This window comes from Vulpes lagopus, chromosome 8, assembly GCF_018345385.1.
Source record: "Vulpes lagopus strain Blue_001 chromosome 8, ASM1834538v1, whole genome shotgun sequence".
In the NCBI taxonomy this organism is placed as follows: domain Eukaryota; kingdom Metazoa; phylum Chordata; class Mammalia; order Carnivora; family Canidae; genus Vulpes; species Vulpes lagopus.
The window spans coordinates 4,814,772-4,831,286 of NC_054831.1; the positions used below are offsets into that span (position 1 = coordinate 4,814,772).

Here is a 16,515-nt window from a genome sequence, read left to right on the forward strand (position 1 = left end):
ACCTCAGGGCTCAGCCAGACCAACCCTCAGCCCCTCTTTCCACCCCTGGCCTAGGCCAAGGCCAGGCCCAGCTGGAGGCACCTCAGAGATATTAATTCAGTTAATTCAGTTTACTCCTCCAATGCTCCCAAGAGGTAGGGATTATCGCTATATCTCTTTTTCAGATACAGAAAGCTGCACAGAGAGGTAGCAAGGGGGCCCTGGGCCTCACCCTAAGGGGTGGAGCTGGACTGGAGGTCAGAGGCTCATCAAATCACCAAGCCTACCCAAGGGGTAAGGCTGACACCCCCCCACCACCACCCTCTCCCCCCTCCCCAACCCACCCCACCCTGCATGTGGCCTGCCTCTAAGGAGAGCCCAACCAGGTCTCCGGATATGCAAAGGGAGGCCACAAAGGCAGTCGGAGTGCCAGGAATAAAACTATGAAAGAGCTTTGCTGGAGAAAGTCAGAGCGCGTCCTTCCTCTGGGCTTGAGGGGCCGGGGTGGGGGTGGGGATGGGGGTGGGGAGGGAGAGAAGGGGGAAGGGAAAGGAGAGTGAGTGTAAAATGTTTTGGGAGCAGGCAGGCAGAAATGGTGGTTCACACACACACACACGTCCCTGGCCAACTTTCAGGCACAGGGCACTGAAATATCCAAACAGACTGGGGGAAAACCAGCTCCTTTTTGTGGTTTTTTTTTTTTTTTTTTTTTTTTTTTTGGACCTCAAGGACAGGTACCAGTTCTGAGGTCATATTACCCCTTCAAGGGTTCCTGGAAAGAGAGTAAACCCTGGCTACCCCTCTCAACCCTCCCCCCCCCGCCCCCCCAGCCTCAAGCTGGCTTCTGCTTTCACCCCAGACTCCAGGGCAGCCCTCCCAGGGATACCAGTGAGGCCCCGAATCGCGACATCCACTGTCCAGTCCATCTGGTGGGTCCGCCTCCGCCTGTGAGCCCTCCTAGGGCTCCCCAGTGCCCTCTCAGCCTCCCCCTCCTGCCCTTGACCCTGACCCTGGAAGGCCAAGGGAAGTCTGCCAATTGTTGACCTCCCTTCCCTAAAGCGGAAACACTCACTTATAAATAAGCCATAAATTCTTACCCTCAGACACATTCCGGATATAATTAGATCAGTACAAAGGCCTGGGCGCTTGGAAAACTGAGCCCTTCTCAGAAGACATATAGACCTTCTGAGGTTAGTCAACTCAGTACCTCCAAATGTAGCATTAGTAGCATTATTAGTCTAGAGCAGGACCCTCGTCACCTCTAGTAACAAAAGTCATTCTGTTAACAGAAAAGGTGCACACAAACAAGCAAAAACGCTCTACAAGAGGAATAAAGGAAAAACTTCCATAAATATTTCATTGGTTTCAATGACCCTATCAAGACAAACATTTCAAAGTTCATCGTCTGCTCCGGCTGCCTTAACAACGTATTACAGACTGGGGGGTTTAAGCAACAGGAATTTATTTTCACAAAGTTCTGGTGGGTGGAAGTCTGAAGTCAGGGTGTCAGCAGAGCTGACGCCTTCTGAGGCCTCTCTGGCTTGTAGACGGCGTCCACCCCGCAGTGTCTTCACGTGGTGGTGCCTCCATGCCTCTGTCCTAATGTCCTCTTATAAGGACACCAGTCACACTAGATTAAAATGAAGTCACTAGGATGGACCCTAATTTAACAACTTCTTTAAAGACCCTGCCTCTAAACAGTCATGTTCTGACATTCTGCGGGGTTGGGGGCTAGGGATCCGACTTAGGAATTTGGGAAGAACACCATTCAGCCCACGACAGCGCCATCATGATCAGCAAATAACAATTCTCTCTCTCTTTTTTTTTTTTTTTTTTAAGATTTATTTGAGAGAGAGAGAGCACGAGAAGGTGGGAGAGGGGGAGAGGGAGAGGCAGGAGCCCCACTGAGCAGGAAGCCCGATGGAGACTCACAGAGTCTTTGACTCCTTTCTTGTGTGCAATTATGTTAAACTATTATTAATATATACAAAATCAAGATTTTAGGTTTGAAACTCTCTTTGTTTTAAATGTAGCTCCAGAAATGAGGATATGACTGCCCTACAAAGAAGGTACATGTCTTTTTCAGACCCGAATATCTCTTTCCATAGTGGTAAAAAGACATCAAGATAAATGAAAGCAATATTCTCTCCCATGTGGTATCCTCATTAGCAATCATGAGCAGGGGCGTGCCCCCAGGCCAGTGGGAACAGGGGCTGCAGTCCTGGGTCTGGCTGAGGTCTTTTTTTAAATTTTTTTTTTAAGATTTTATTTATTTATTCATGAGAGACACACAGAGAGAGGCAGAGACACAGGCAGAGGGAGAAGCAGGGTCCTCGCAGGGAGCCCAATGCAGGACTCGATCCAGACCTGAGCCAAAGGCAGACGCTCAACCACTGAGCCACCGAGGCATCCCTCTTGCTGAGGTCTTAAAGAACCACTTCTACATCCTTGCTGGGAAGAAAAAGACATGCCAGGCACCTGCCTTCCTGGGACACAATGCTCTCTTCAGTTGCCCAAGGAAGTTTGTGCAGCTCTGCTGGTCACTTACTAGAAGCATCGAAGCTCTGACAGCCTTGCCTCACCTTGCACTGCCTGGCCCCACCTTCTTCCTTAAATCTGCAGACCAAAGACCAAGCAGGAGCTCTTGCCAGAGATTCATCCCCCCAGAGCATGCAGGACAGGGCCTCACTGCCCCTCACTGGGGCAGAAGAAAAAGAGTTTGGAAATCTCCACTGAAGAAACTCAAGCAAGAATAAGCCATACTGGGATCCCTGGATGGCGCAGCGGTTTGGCGCCTGCCTTTGGCCCGGGGCGTGATCCTGGAGACCCGGGATCGAGTCCCACGTCAGGCTCCCGGTGCACGGAGCCTGCTTCTCCCTCTGCCTGTGTCTCTGCCTCTCTCTCTGTGTGACTATCATAAATAAATAAATACATAAATACATAAATAAATAAAAGAATAAGCCATACTTTTTCAAATGTATCACAAATATATACATATATGTATATACACAAACATCTATATATGTGATACTGTAGACTACTTCCCCACAAAGTAAGAAGTCCTGCTCCAAGGAGACCAGGAGAGCGAGATGAGAATCACCTACTCTGCTCTTCTCAGATGTAGCTGCTGTGCTGGGGACCAGACACACACACACATACACACACACACACACACACACACACACACACACAGACACGCCACCTGAGAAACATCATCACTGTTACTAGCTGCTCAGATAAAAGCACTCAGGACTGTTCCATTATCCCCATCAGCTTTCACTTTTGGAGCCTGGGGGTGCGGAGTATTAACAGTGGTAAAATAAAGGGGAAAGGACAAAAGTTACTGAGAAGTGAGGCCATCGAGGCTGGAAGGAGACAAAGCCATTCAGATATGATGCTCGGACTCCCAGGGAGATCCCCGGGCATCGTGGGCACTACCATTCCTAGAAACAAATTCAAGACACGTCACTTTCTGGTTTTGTCTCTGTCGTGGCTTCCACCCTACTCAGGTTATTAATACCCACTGCGAAGAAAGCAAACACCACGCACGGTGGCCGAGTATGACCTCCCAGGGGAATCAAGTGCTTTACGGAACAAAAATGGAGGCAGTGACCCTTCTATCTTCCAGCTTCTGTACACTTAATTAATTCCATGTTCTTGATTCCAACACGAATAAATTTTCAAGGCATATGTCTGCTTTTAAGTCTATGCTGACCTTGTATGGAATGCACAAATGTTTCTGTTAACACAAAACTAAAAAAAAAAAAAAAAAAAAAACACAAAAAACAAAAACTGGGGATCACCCTGGGTACAATAATTAATATTCCTTATTCATGAAATAGCTTTGTTTGAAATTACATGATTCAATCAGAAAGTCATTTTCTTTCCAAGTTTGCTGGGCTTCCTATATGAATGCAAATCACACTGACAAAGACACAACATAAGGATGGAAAATGCACTTCTTACTCCTTATAAATGTTTAAATTTGCTCCCTATATAGCCATGAGAAGCAGCTCAGAGATTCTGATAGAATATGTTGGATATTTTTATTCTAATTTTCTTGAGACCATTTGCCTCCATGAAAATACCGCAGAGACCCACGAAGGAGACTTTTCAGAGGAAATTATCATCAAGCACTGTCCTGTGGGAAGGAAAGAGAAGGTCCTCAGAAAGCCCTTCGGGGTTAAGAGGAGAGCATGTCACCTTCAGGACCAGTCCCCCCGGGGAACTACTGAGTACCAATATCCAGTTCATGTCACTTGTCATGTGTCACTGTCCTGAGATCACTTCATCTCTGCTAAACCCACACACGGATGTCTGTGGATGACCTTCAACTGGGTGCACCACTCTTTATTCTGGTCTCCGCAATGGGACAGTGACGTACCTATTAAAATCATTCTTCTCATCACACCATCAGCAGTGTATGTGATGTGGTTTATGGTGCCCCTTTTCAATCCATCATGTATTAAAATTTTCAATTGGAAAATCTGTTTCCTTCATCTTACCATTGTAGCTACACAGTTAAGCAACCCCAGCTGTCCAGGAAATGCCACCGCAATGAACACATTATTGGGCAGAGAAGAATCAATTGGGGCTCCTGTCAACCATTTCACACGCTACACACAGAGGCCCAAGGAAGGAGAAAGAGCCCCCATGACATTAAAGATGTCTTATGTACAAAAGCCCTCCTCGCAGTCCAGATTAAAGTACACAGCTAGAGAACACGAATTCTCATCTCCTCTCGGTTTACTGTTAAGACTTCTCTCCCGGTGCTTTCTCTGTATTTTCTAAACTTGACTTGTATTGCTCTGGCGTCATGGGCCTCAGTGAATTAAGGTCTTGCATGGGAGTGGCATGCAACTCCCCAGTGAGTTAAGGTCTTCTCAGGTCTTGGTTTTAGGGGTCATGAGTTTAAGCCCGCACTGGGCTCCACCATTAAAATTAAAAAATAAAATTGACCTGCATTGTTTTCTAAAAGAAAGGTTATTTTTAATTTTTAAACTTGGATTTAGGCTGGCATTTCAACAATTCTGTTTATGCTCCGAATGCAATACAAACGATTTAAAAAGCTATCTTCACATCTATTTCTGTGGTCTGCTCAGGGTGACCACCTTTAAAATCCTCTTGGAAAGTTTCCCCTTTAGTACTGAATCCATCCAATAACATGCGAAGTTGGAAAGAATCACAGAGAAGAAACCAGTGAGTCTACACCCCTTTTCCTTAAGAAACAAAGCAAGAGGGGAACCCACAGCAGCTGGGTCCAATTTCCTTTTTGCAGAGGAGGAAAGGGCTCTGAGAGGTCAAGGACTTGCCCAAGGCCAGAGAACTAGTCAGTGGACGGTGAAGGATGTGGAGTCAGGGCAGCTGCCTCCAAAGCCAGGCTCTGCTCCTTCTTGGTGCTGTGCTGCCATCCCACACTTGTCGTGGGTGGAAGAACTGGTATCTTGCCCACCTTGTTCCGCCCTGGTGCTGAGCCCTCTTCCCTGAGTGTTCTCGAGGTCTATGAAATGACATTGGGGGATCATTACATTCCCATGCATGCCCTCTCCCCACCCCCAGTAGATCTCTGTTCCCTTCAGGTTTGATCAGTGCTGTCACCCCCCAGACATGGGATCAGCTCACTTGCTTAGGGCAATTCCTCAAGGCTGGGTGAACCAACAGGGACAGTGTAGGAGACAGGGGGTCTCAGGGACACAGGGACTCAGGGGAGGGCCTCAGGCCAGGAGGGCAGGATCTCAGCCCGAGGTAGACAGAGGCAGGAGGGCGACCAGATGGCCCGGGTGGTATCCTCCATAAACGTGGAAGCAGGGCTCAGTCCAGGGGTCAGGTGGGCTGCTCCCAGGAGGGCAAGCTTGAGGCATGTCCATCCGGGAACTCACCCCAAGACCCTTTCCTCTGCCATTTGGAAAGAGGGTTGGTGAGTCTCTTGCCCAATCAGGGTACACTGTAAATAGGTCAGCCGACCCCCTTTAGTACGGTGTATGGTTAGCATCCTTCTATATTTCTTTCCCAATTACATAATCGTCAAAAAATCAAGTTCAAGGACGCCTGGGTGGCTTAGCTGTCGGACGGCTGCCTTCAGCTCAGGTCGGGAGCCCGGGATCCAGGATCGAGTCCTGCATCAGGCTTCTGCAAAGAGCCTGCTTCTCCCTCTGCCTGTCTCTCTGCTTCTCTCTCTCTCTCTTTCATGAATAAATAAATAAATCTTTAAAAAAAAAAAGTTCAAAAAACAAACGGTGCCCTAAACTTCAAGCATTTCATACTAGAAGACACTCAGTGTGACGTAAGACTAATTTTCATCAAAAGAAGACATTTTCAGAGATAGTATCTTTCCTTTAAATACCCACCCATCCCTATAGGCTGTTTTATATCCTTTCTGGAACAAGACAGGGTAAAAATATAAACCAACCCATCAATCACTGTGAAAATCTATTTCTTTCGTTTAGATTCCTAGAAGCATAATTCCCAGGTCACAGCGTTATGAACCTTTCATTGATTCAACATTTCCAAACTGCTTTCCAGAAAAGGTAAACGATTTCAACTCCATCTTGGGGAGGGTGGGGGATTCAGTGCTGCCCACCCCTGCACCCTTACCCACCCACACACAAGCTTCTTCTGGTAACTGTCCAGCCCACCCCGACAATAAGGCTGTCGAAATGGCTGTTTCTATGCCATTGTCATCAGTGGTTTTAACATTTGCTTATTTGCTCAAATACCGACGTCTCAGATTATCTAGTTTCTTGTCCCTTCCATTTGTAACATTCACTGCAACTATGTTTTCCTTACCTTGACAAAATGGAGATAAGAGTACATCAAAAATAAAGAATTTTAAGAATATTGCCGATGTGAAGATTCAGGGCACAGTTTCCTCAGCAACAGCAAATCTGTCTCCCACTGGCATTACCCATCCAGCAGTTTCCGTCTTGTGCTGTCTGGGGCACATGCTAGAATAAAGTTTTTCTAGACTCTTAAGATACAGCTAAAGCTATGATCATAGGTTTGTAATTTGCAGGAACCACACTTTTTTCTACTTTGAAAACTGGTACTCTTTTTTTTTTTTTTAAGATTTTATTTATTTATTCATGAGACACACACACACACAGGCAGAAGGGAGAAGCAGGCTCCATGCAGAGAGCCTGACCTAGGACTCGATCCTGGGTCTCCAGGATCAGGCCCTGGGCCAAAGGCAGGCGCTAAACCGCTGAGCCACCCAGGAATCCCTGGTACTCGTTTTCATGTTGAGTTTTCTGTGTGCTATTTGCCAGGTATTCCTCAGGGCAGCAGAGTGGGCAGGATGGAGGGCAAGCTCCTGTGCAAGAATGCCCAGGGCCTCAGAAGGCACTGTGTGCCACAGCATGAGCCTATGGAGTTCATGTTCCTTTGTCTCTGCTGTATCCCCAGGACCTGGAGCTGCTTGGAGAACTAACATATAAAGGATGGACAGGTGGGTGGGTGGATGGATGGATGGACAGATGTGATGGATGGGGCAACAGGACATGGAAAAAGAGGGGAAGGGGTAGAAATGGATGAATGAACCCACAAACCCCCCAGCTCGCAGAGAAGCAAGGGACTCCATCCCAATCTCTTCACTCCTCCAAGGTCTGATCCATGCTGATTTTCATCTTTTTCATCCAAAGATCAAGCTCCAATCAAAAAGACATTTTTCTGATTGCCTACCACCTTGGTCATCCAGTTTGATTTAATGAGTTCTGTTACTTCAGAAACTCCATAAATTAGCCCAAGATAGAAATTAAAAAGCCACTGCTTTGATAGAAGAGGCACTCCAGAATAAATAAGAGAAGCTAGCCCATGATCTAATGGAAGAGATGAAGTATTCCTAACTGATTTCCTTTTCATCAGCCCATGAACCCTACGCACATCCCAGATCTCTGACTTAGTGACACGTACACTGCATAAATACCCTTTAAACTCATGGAACTTCTAGGTGGTGTTTCTTGGCATGTGGTCCCTGGACCAGCAGCATCTGCAGAGTACAGGGCATGTGTGTTAGAAATGCAGAGTTTGGGGGCGCCTGGGTGATTCATTCAGTTGAGTGTCCAGCTGTTGGTTTTGCCTCAGGTCATGATACAGGGTCCTCAGATGGAGCCCTGCATGGGGCTCTGAGCTCAGCGGGGAATCCGCTTAAAGATTCTTCCCTTTGCCCCTCCCCCCACTCTTGTGCACAGGTCCTCTCTCAAATAAATAAATAAACCTTTAAAAAAAAAAAAGAGGGGCACCTTGGTGGCTCACTTGGTTAAGCATCTGCCTTCGGGTCAGGTCATGACCCTGGGGTCTTGGGATTGAGCCCCACCTTGGGCTCCCTGCTTGCTCAGTGGGGAGTCTGCTTCTCCCTCTCCCTCTGCCACTTCCCCTGCTTGTGTTCTGTCAAATAAATAAAACCTTTCAAAAACATTTTTTAAAAGAAAGAAATGTAGAGTCTCAGGCCCCACCCCAGACTCCCTGATTCAGAATCTCTGGGGGCAGGACCCAGGAATCTGCTTCAAGAAGCCTCCAGATACTTCTCTGCACATGCGTACAAAGCACCACTCTAGGGCACAGAGTGTTGACATCTTTTCTGACATTTCAGATGTAACAGATTACATTTTAGATAAACAATTGACTCAAATGTCTTAAAGTGACTGATTTAGTAAAAAGCCAAATGTTCTCTCTTTCCCCACCCTCCCACATATCCCTCATTTTTGGAAGAAGGGTACATCATTTAAAGGATCATTAAAGCAACACATTTTAAAAAGACATATATAAGTGTGACAGGCTTTTAAAGTGTGACAAAGTCAAGAAGAGAATGGAAAAATTAAAATCTTTGAAAGTGGAGACAGAACTGCACCCAAAAGGTCACTAGGACTTATTTTGTCATAGAAAAATAAAACCTCTCTGCTGGACTCACTCCCTGATTTAGGAAAAACTGACGTTCCCCCTCCACCCCACAAAGTCCTCCAGGAGCTCTCTGCCCAGTGACCGCAAGCACCTCCTCCCGGGGCTAGAGGGGTACCTCTTCCAGAGAGTCCTCTCCCCATCTCCCTAAACAACAATACAACTAAATTCCAATGCACATCCAGCACAGGGGTTTTTAATAAACCTTCTAAAAGTGTTTACCCTCCTTTGGGACTCTCACAAAACTCACACTGTCCTGTGTCCTCCAAGCGCCAATCAGAGGAGCCACTGTATTGACCTGGTGTTAGCAGGGCGACCACAGCTGGGACCAGCAGCTCAGGTGCTCAGAGCCACAGGCAGTAGGGGGTGTGCACGTTAGATACACCTAGTAGGTCCCCAGCAACTTCCAGAGTGGGTACCACCACCCTCCAACTTTTTCAAACAACAGGCTAGCGGCTTAGGGGGAGCCATGCAAATCACACAGCAGGGAGGAGGGGAGGGGACAGAAATTTGAACTCAGGTCAGACTGGCTCTAAAACCCCAGCTCCTGACTTAATGGAAAACATGGAAGAGGAGGAGGAAGGATGCTCTGGAGGCCAAGGGCACAAGCCAACAGGCACAGGCCAACGCGTCACTCCCAGATTTTGGCTTCAGCCTGCGGTGAGGAGAGGCTGTGCTTCTCAGGCTGTGGGTGAATTCACAATGCATGGGACATCTGGGGGGCTCAGTGGTTAAGTGTCTGCCTTTGGCTCAGGGCACGATCCCGGGGTCCTGGGATCGAGTCCCGCATCGGGGTCCCTGCATGGAGACTGCTTCTTCCTCTGCCTGCATCTCTGCCTCTGTGTCTCTCATGAATAAATAAATAAAATCCTTAAAAACAAACAAACAAACACACAAATGAATTCACAATGCAAATGGAAAACCCTCTTTCCACAGAAGGAACCATGCCACCAAGGGAAGGAGACGTAAGGGCGCCCCCCCAAGCTTTCAACCCTGAGTTAAGGTGCTTTCATTCAGGCAAGTTCATAACTGCCGTCCGCAGGCTCTTCAAGGGTCTTTACTCTGCAGCTCTCCCTCTTCTCCCCATGAAGAGGGACTGGGTGCCCCCCTCCCAATGGCCCACCCCTGGGGCCGATGCACACTCACAGCCAAAGCCTTCTCCATACTGGCCCACAAGCATGCATGGCTTTCGAAGAATAATGTGGGAGGGGCTGGCCTCAAGATCATAAGTCATCTGTGCCAATCTCGTCACCCTGGTACTCCTGGACTTTTCTGGTTATACTGGGGGAGGGTGGAGCATTGACTAAAGGGTTTAGTTCTTCTGAAACAGCACCCATCTGCTCCAATCCAGACGGCGGGGATCCCAGCCCCCACCACACACACACACTGTCAGGTCCTAGACAATAAAATAATGATGAGGTCAGACCAAACCACGGCAGAATTCCATTCCAGATGTCAGGGTCCACGATGCTAACACCGGGGTTCCTTTTGTAGACCACCAGCTCTGGAAAGCCCTACAGGTTCAAAGGCCTCCCGTCAGAGCAGAGACTTGCACACCGCTCAGGTGCCCTCAAGTAAGTATTTTCTCCCCACTCAGCAAGTCACTTAAAAACTTTAATGGCAGGTAGACTGCAACTATTGTCAAGATAATAATTACAAGACTCATTTGCACGTGGTTGTGACCAAACCATGAGAGCTGGCACCTCAAAACACAAGCAAACACCCCCCTTTGTGCCGCGGGGCTCCTCTGTCAGGACTCTGATGCAGGGTTGACTTCCCAGGACAGGAGCCCTTGCGCGTCTCACCTCCTTCTACGTTGGCCAAATCCATCTCGGTGAGCACCTCGGCACAGGTTTGCAAGGCCACCTGTTATTTTATGTCCGGCTAATGATATTTCACCCTTCACGCTACCCTGCATGCCTTGTGGCAGTCAGCACGCACGTCTGAGATTTGGAGCCTGCATCCTAATCAGCGGTGCCCACTTCACTTCAATGTGCTCGGCAGAGGTCCCCCTTCAGAGACAGACGATGACACGCTATCAGAAAATATTTCCATATAAGCCAATCTATTAAAAGTCTCCACGGACAGGTCATGGTGCAGGTGGATGTGGCACCACATGGCAGGACCTCGCCGCCACAGTCCACTGCGCTGCATTTCGGGTTAGGTGTCAGCCCCAGAGCCCTTCAGCCAACGTCTTCTCAGAGATGACCTGTGCACTGCATGTGGGCCTCGGCCTCGCCGCCCTGCGGCGTGTGTTTATTCAACACACGTCTGAACGATTCTCGCCCAGTGGAGACACTACAGGCGATCATCTCCAGCTCAGGGGATTGAGACCCTGCGAGGAGACCACTGATTCCAGAGCCGAGAATGATCACGGGTTACTCTCTGAGAAATGGGGCAGGGGGTTCTCCTCTGAGGCTGCAGGGTGTAGACTCCTTGGAAACGCCTGTGTAAGTGCCAGCATGTCCAGGAGACAAACATCAACAACGAACCCTCAGCAGGGGTCCCCGGGGACACACACGTATCCCTGAACATGCCACATGACCGTGAAATGGGAAAGACAACGCACTGGCAGCGTGCGGTTTCCTCCTTCCCACTCCTCGGCATTATCTCATCTGGAAGAAATCTAACTGTGCTCCAGGATTGTTTCTCCCATCCTCTCATCTTGCCTCCAAGGAACCATCCAGTACTTCCCAACCACCTGCAGTGGAAGCAGCTCAACTAGCCCTGTGACATCTGCAAGGCTGAATTTGCACGGCTTCTAAAGCTCCCCATTTCCAGAACGCGAACCCCGCTCGGCAGCACAGCACCTCCACTTCATGGCTGGGGGAGCAGCCTCCTTGCCCTTTCCAGACCTCATCCTGCACAGGCACAAAACCAGGGCAGCACACCATGGGACCCTATCATCTGCTTCCTTTGATTCATCAGTTTTCCCTTAAAGGACGATCACAGGGCGCAGAGGAGCCAAACGTGCATGCTGGCTCAGATACCCGGGAACCTATTTACGAGATAGTGTAATGGGGAAGATAAGCCGTGTTTGACGAAGTCTGTTGCTACGTTATGCTTCAACAGTGCGCGTCTCAGTTTCTGGCTTCCTATCCAAAGTCAGGGAAATAGGATTGCACTCAGACTGATCCGCAAGATAACCTGATCTCCTGGGGGCCCTCAGATGGAGAAGGTATATTCCTAGCACTTACCCAGTGAAGATGCTCTGGGTCTTACTCTGTAACCCCAAGTAGGTACATTCCCCTTACGTTAAACAGAGTTAGTTTCTTCCATTTCTTCCATGTCACTATGATCACTCTTCCTTGAATTAAAGGCCAATTCAGAGAAAATCATGAATGTCCTTTATACTTTCCAAGAACCCATGTGTTCATGGGCACCCTCACCCTGGGCCTCGGTTCCCTCCCCTGTAGCCGGAAGGCATAGGAAGAAGACGGTGGTTACTAAGATCTTTCCCCAGCCCTCCTGGGGGACTCTGATGCAAAGCCAAACTGATCCTCGAGTCACATTTTCTTCCTTCTAAAAGCAAGACTTACATCTGTGCTTCCTCATAAACACAGCCCTCCACTGCTGTGACTTCTGAAGCCAAAGGACCTTGGCTGCAGGACCAGCAATGATTCACCTCGCCGTGAATCAGCCGAGTGGAGGCCGGGGCGCTCCTGCCCTCACCGGTGGGCCTGCCTTTGGACAGCTGGCCCCTGTGGATGCCTTTGCCGACAGCTGCTGGGACACATGGAGGGTGGGGAGGACAAGTCCAAGCACGACTGTGCACGGCGGTCCTGGCAAAACCAACCAGAATCTGCACATGGATGCCTGTCCTGTGCCAAAGCTCTCCTGGAGGACTGAGGGGGAAGTCCATCCAGATAAATGCACAAGGCTCTCATGATCTTGAGGCCAGGCTTTTCTTGGTCAGGAGACATCTCTTCCAGTCGATGCCAGTGGTCACAGCCCCAGGAAGGTACGTGCGGCAGGCCCCAGCCACATTGCTTTGTAAATCCTCCCCACCAAGTGCCCCGAACCTCAGTGATGAAAGAAATGCACGCTGGGGAAAGAGACCCCACTGTAGCAAGCGGCCAGCAGGTCCTGGAACAGGAGTCCCCGGTGCTGGGGGTGCTGAGCTGAGTGGGGAGACATGCACCACGGACGGGGATGCTCTGGGAACCTTTGGGAAGCAAAGGAAACAGGAGCGTGCGCTGCCCTGGGCCCACTTTGGGACTCCACGCTGGGCACCGGATGACGGCAGGCACAGCCCGTCAGGAGTGAACAACCTACTGCTCATGGAAAGGAAGGGATAACAGAAACGCAGGCAGAGGCACAGCTGAGAGGACCCAGGGCCACCACGGAGATGCTGAGCCTGGAGACGAGGCTGCCCTGCAGAACGCGCTGGCCATCGTTTCTGCACCGTGTTACCTCAGGTCATCTCTGCACACAGAACAAGGCTGGAGGAGGACACGGGGAAAGGACACAGGTAAACTGCCAGATTGGTGAAATCAGAGGTTGGGGGGCGGGGATCTTTACTGATGATTTCCTATACTGTGGTAATGCTGTAGCAGCAACACTGCGAAATAAAATGTGTATTTTTTTTTTTTTTTTTTTTTTTTTACAGGTAGAAGACGATGTCACAGGACAAGGGAGAAAAGTGAAGCCTTTGGACAAAGAGAGTACAAGCAGTTCTCTGAGGGACACTACCCAGCAGGCCGCCCTGGGGAGGGAAGGAGCCCCACGACGCACCCAGAGAAACACTGACGCAGCCAGCTCAGCGCCTCCAACTTTCTGACATTTACCAAAGTGCTGCTTGCATTAGGGCTCTGGAATGAAAAGGGGAGGCATTCTGTGGAGACACACACACACACACACACACACACACACACGCAGAGGGTTACTTTTCTAATTACAAGGTTCCCTAAAATACAGCCGGGACACATTTTTTAAAAATCCACATTTTGGGGACATACACATACTTGTGTATGGTTTGATTTGTCTGCATTTGACTGTAAGATTAGAGAGTATTTTTTTAAAGTTCAAAAGTGCCATTATACGTTGTTTCGGGTTATGTGCAGGGCTGCCCCACTGCATTTCTGTAATTGGCTGGTGGGCAAGGACATGTGCTTTGGGTAATTTACGGGAAAAATACCCTCCAATCACAAGCCAAATTTAATTCCCAGAGGAAAAAAAGAAAGCACCATTGTAGGTGCGGGCCTCAGGCTTGTCATTACAAAAATGCCCGGCTCGGGACTGTGTTATTAGACCAGAGCACAGACAGAGGTAGACTTGGCTTCACCACCTGCCTTGACACCCCGCGGAACAGACCAGGACTGCTCCCTCCACCTCCCCGTGCACCCAACTGCACCCAACCCCGCCCCAGTTCTCCTTCCGGTGGAAAGGAAGGAAGGAATCTGCAAAATCCCTTCCGCCTCAGCCTCTCAGGCAAGCTCACCAAAAGGGAAGCTCAAAGGGCTTGCCTGCCAAGGTTTTTAGAATTTGCCCCCAAGCCATTCTTGAAAGGTTGGGGGGGGGGGTGGACACAGAAATAGTGGCAGGTAGCAGGGCCTGCGCTCAGCCCCTCTGCAGCCCTCCCCAATTAGACAGCTTAATTACAGACCCCGCTTTCAGGGCTGGATGGAGCAGCCGGTAGACCGGGAAGCGCAACTCCTAACTGGCCTCTAATTAGGCCGAGCCTGTCAGTCCACCGGTGGGGGAAATGGTACTTTGGAGTTTTGGGATTTCTTTGCTTCTGGGCTCTGAGACGGGGACTCGGGACCTGGGAGGTACCCCACGGTGCATTCCTCTTCTGGAAGATCATCGTTCTGCGCCTGTGCCCGGCCAGCCTCTGCCGACCCTTGAACTTCTGCGGGAGGAAGGACACCTTCCCTTCTGGCCTGGGGCCATAATGGCCATTAGGCACCATTTTTCTTTCTTAACTGCACAGTAAACCAGTCAGAACCGTGGGAGACGGGCCAGCAGGAACCAAACACAGGGCAGGAAATGTAGCAGCATCCCGGGCTCCCATAGCACAATGTCCATGTTTCACCCGAGAATCGAGCAGAAAACAGCCGATCCCTGACCCATCATGACCGATCCCTGACCGGCCTGGCTGTCCACGATCGGCCACCTGTCAGGGGCCGATGGCACCAGGGAGTGATGGTGTCAGCGCACCCCAGGAGGGAAGAGGTTTCCAGTGAACAGGGAAATGGAACTAGGTTGCCCTGGAGGCTGATAACCACCCCCTCCGCGACCAAAAATCAGAGACCCTCAATGGAGGAAAACCATAGGTGCTTTTTGGGCAACCCTGCATCCCTGAACCTCATATGGGACGAGCCACAGCCACAAAGACCCCAAATTCCCAAAAGGGAAACTGTCTATTCCTGACGACATTACCAGTTTCTGAGTATTTCAACACCTGACAACTAATCAAAGAAAGTCCTAGAACAGTTTAACCTGCCCGTATAATGTTTTTCAAGCTCTGAGAAACGGCAATGAATGGCCCAGCAACATGGGGCGAAACACACTATTTTTGGTTTGCAGACAGAGCCGTATGTAGAGCAGGCCAAGCTCGGCCATTCTCTAACAGTGAGAGAGGTTCTGTGTGATCCTAAGACGGCACACACGTCCTCTGCGCCCAGACACACAGACGGCCTAGCCAGTGAGGCCGGGGAGCACTGAGTGGACGGCGGGGCCCATCCCACTGCACATGAGGTCATCCACCATCGTCCACGCCTGCCCCGGGGCCTCCCCCTCACCGCCCAGCGGTCACTGAGCAACACTCCTGGACGAAAACAAATTCCCTCCTCAGCCTCCTCGTCCCCTGCCCACCCTGGAAACGCTGGGATTCCCCGGGCCTCGACCGCAGGCCCACTTCTCATGCTGCGCGGTCCTCCCGGATGAGTTCATCCACCCCCAAGGCTTGCTCTCCGTCCCTCCATGACCTTACAGCGCTCCTGCTCGGATCTGGGCTTGGGGAGGGCTGCCCGGCCAAACAGCCTTCCGAACAACCCCACTCAGCCACCCCCACAGGCACTTCACACTCCACATCCTGGGCCCTCCCAAGACCTGGGAGCTCGGTCATCCATCCAGCCCCGAGCCTCACCCCCACCCTGCAGTTCAGCCAGTGTCAAGTCCAACCAACCACCACTAGGACCCCAGGCTGGGAGGGAAGGTGTCATTCTGCCTCACCCTCCCTCTGGAATCTCTCCAGATTGGCCCCCTTCCTTCAGCCCACTGCTGTTCTTAAGACAATGGTTCCCAACAAGCCATCCTGTTCCCCAGGGGACACTGGAGTGGACGGCCTAGAGATGTTTTTGACTGTCACAAGTGAGGAGGGGTTGCTACTGGCATCTTCCAGATCCAGGGAACAGGGATGCTGCTAAACATCCCACGAGACGTGGGGCAGAACTGTCCAGCTCACCATGTGTATTCGCGCCGAAGTTGAGAAACCCTGTTTTAGGCCAACATCATCCGTCTCTTGGATTATTGCAAGCTCCCCGACTGGTCTCCGCCTTCCAGTGTCTGCTTTCCTCCAGCCCATGGTCTACAGGGGGGTTGGGCCAATCGTTGAGCCCCAAGACACAGATGATCCCAAGGTTCTTCTTCTCCCAATGCTGGAAGGCAAAGCCAATGACTTGCAATCTCCCTACTCACTGA

General features: G+C 50.1%; 1 protein-coding gene across 4 annotated transcripts in view; it reads right to left on the minus strand.

The window, feature by feature from the left end:
• AGAP1 (ArfGAP with GTPase domain, ankyrin repeat and PH domain 1) overlaps positions 1–16,515 on the minus strand; it is a 530,214-nt gene that overhangs the window by 398,282 nt on the left and 115,417 nt on the right. The window lies entirely within an intron of this gene.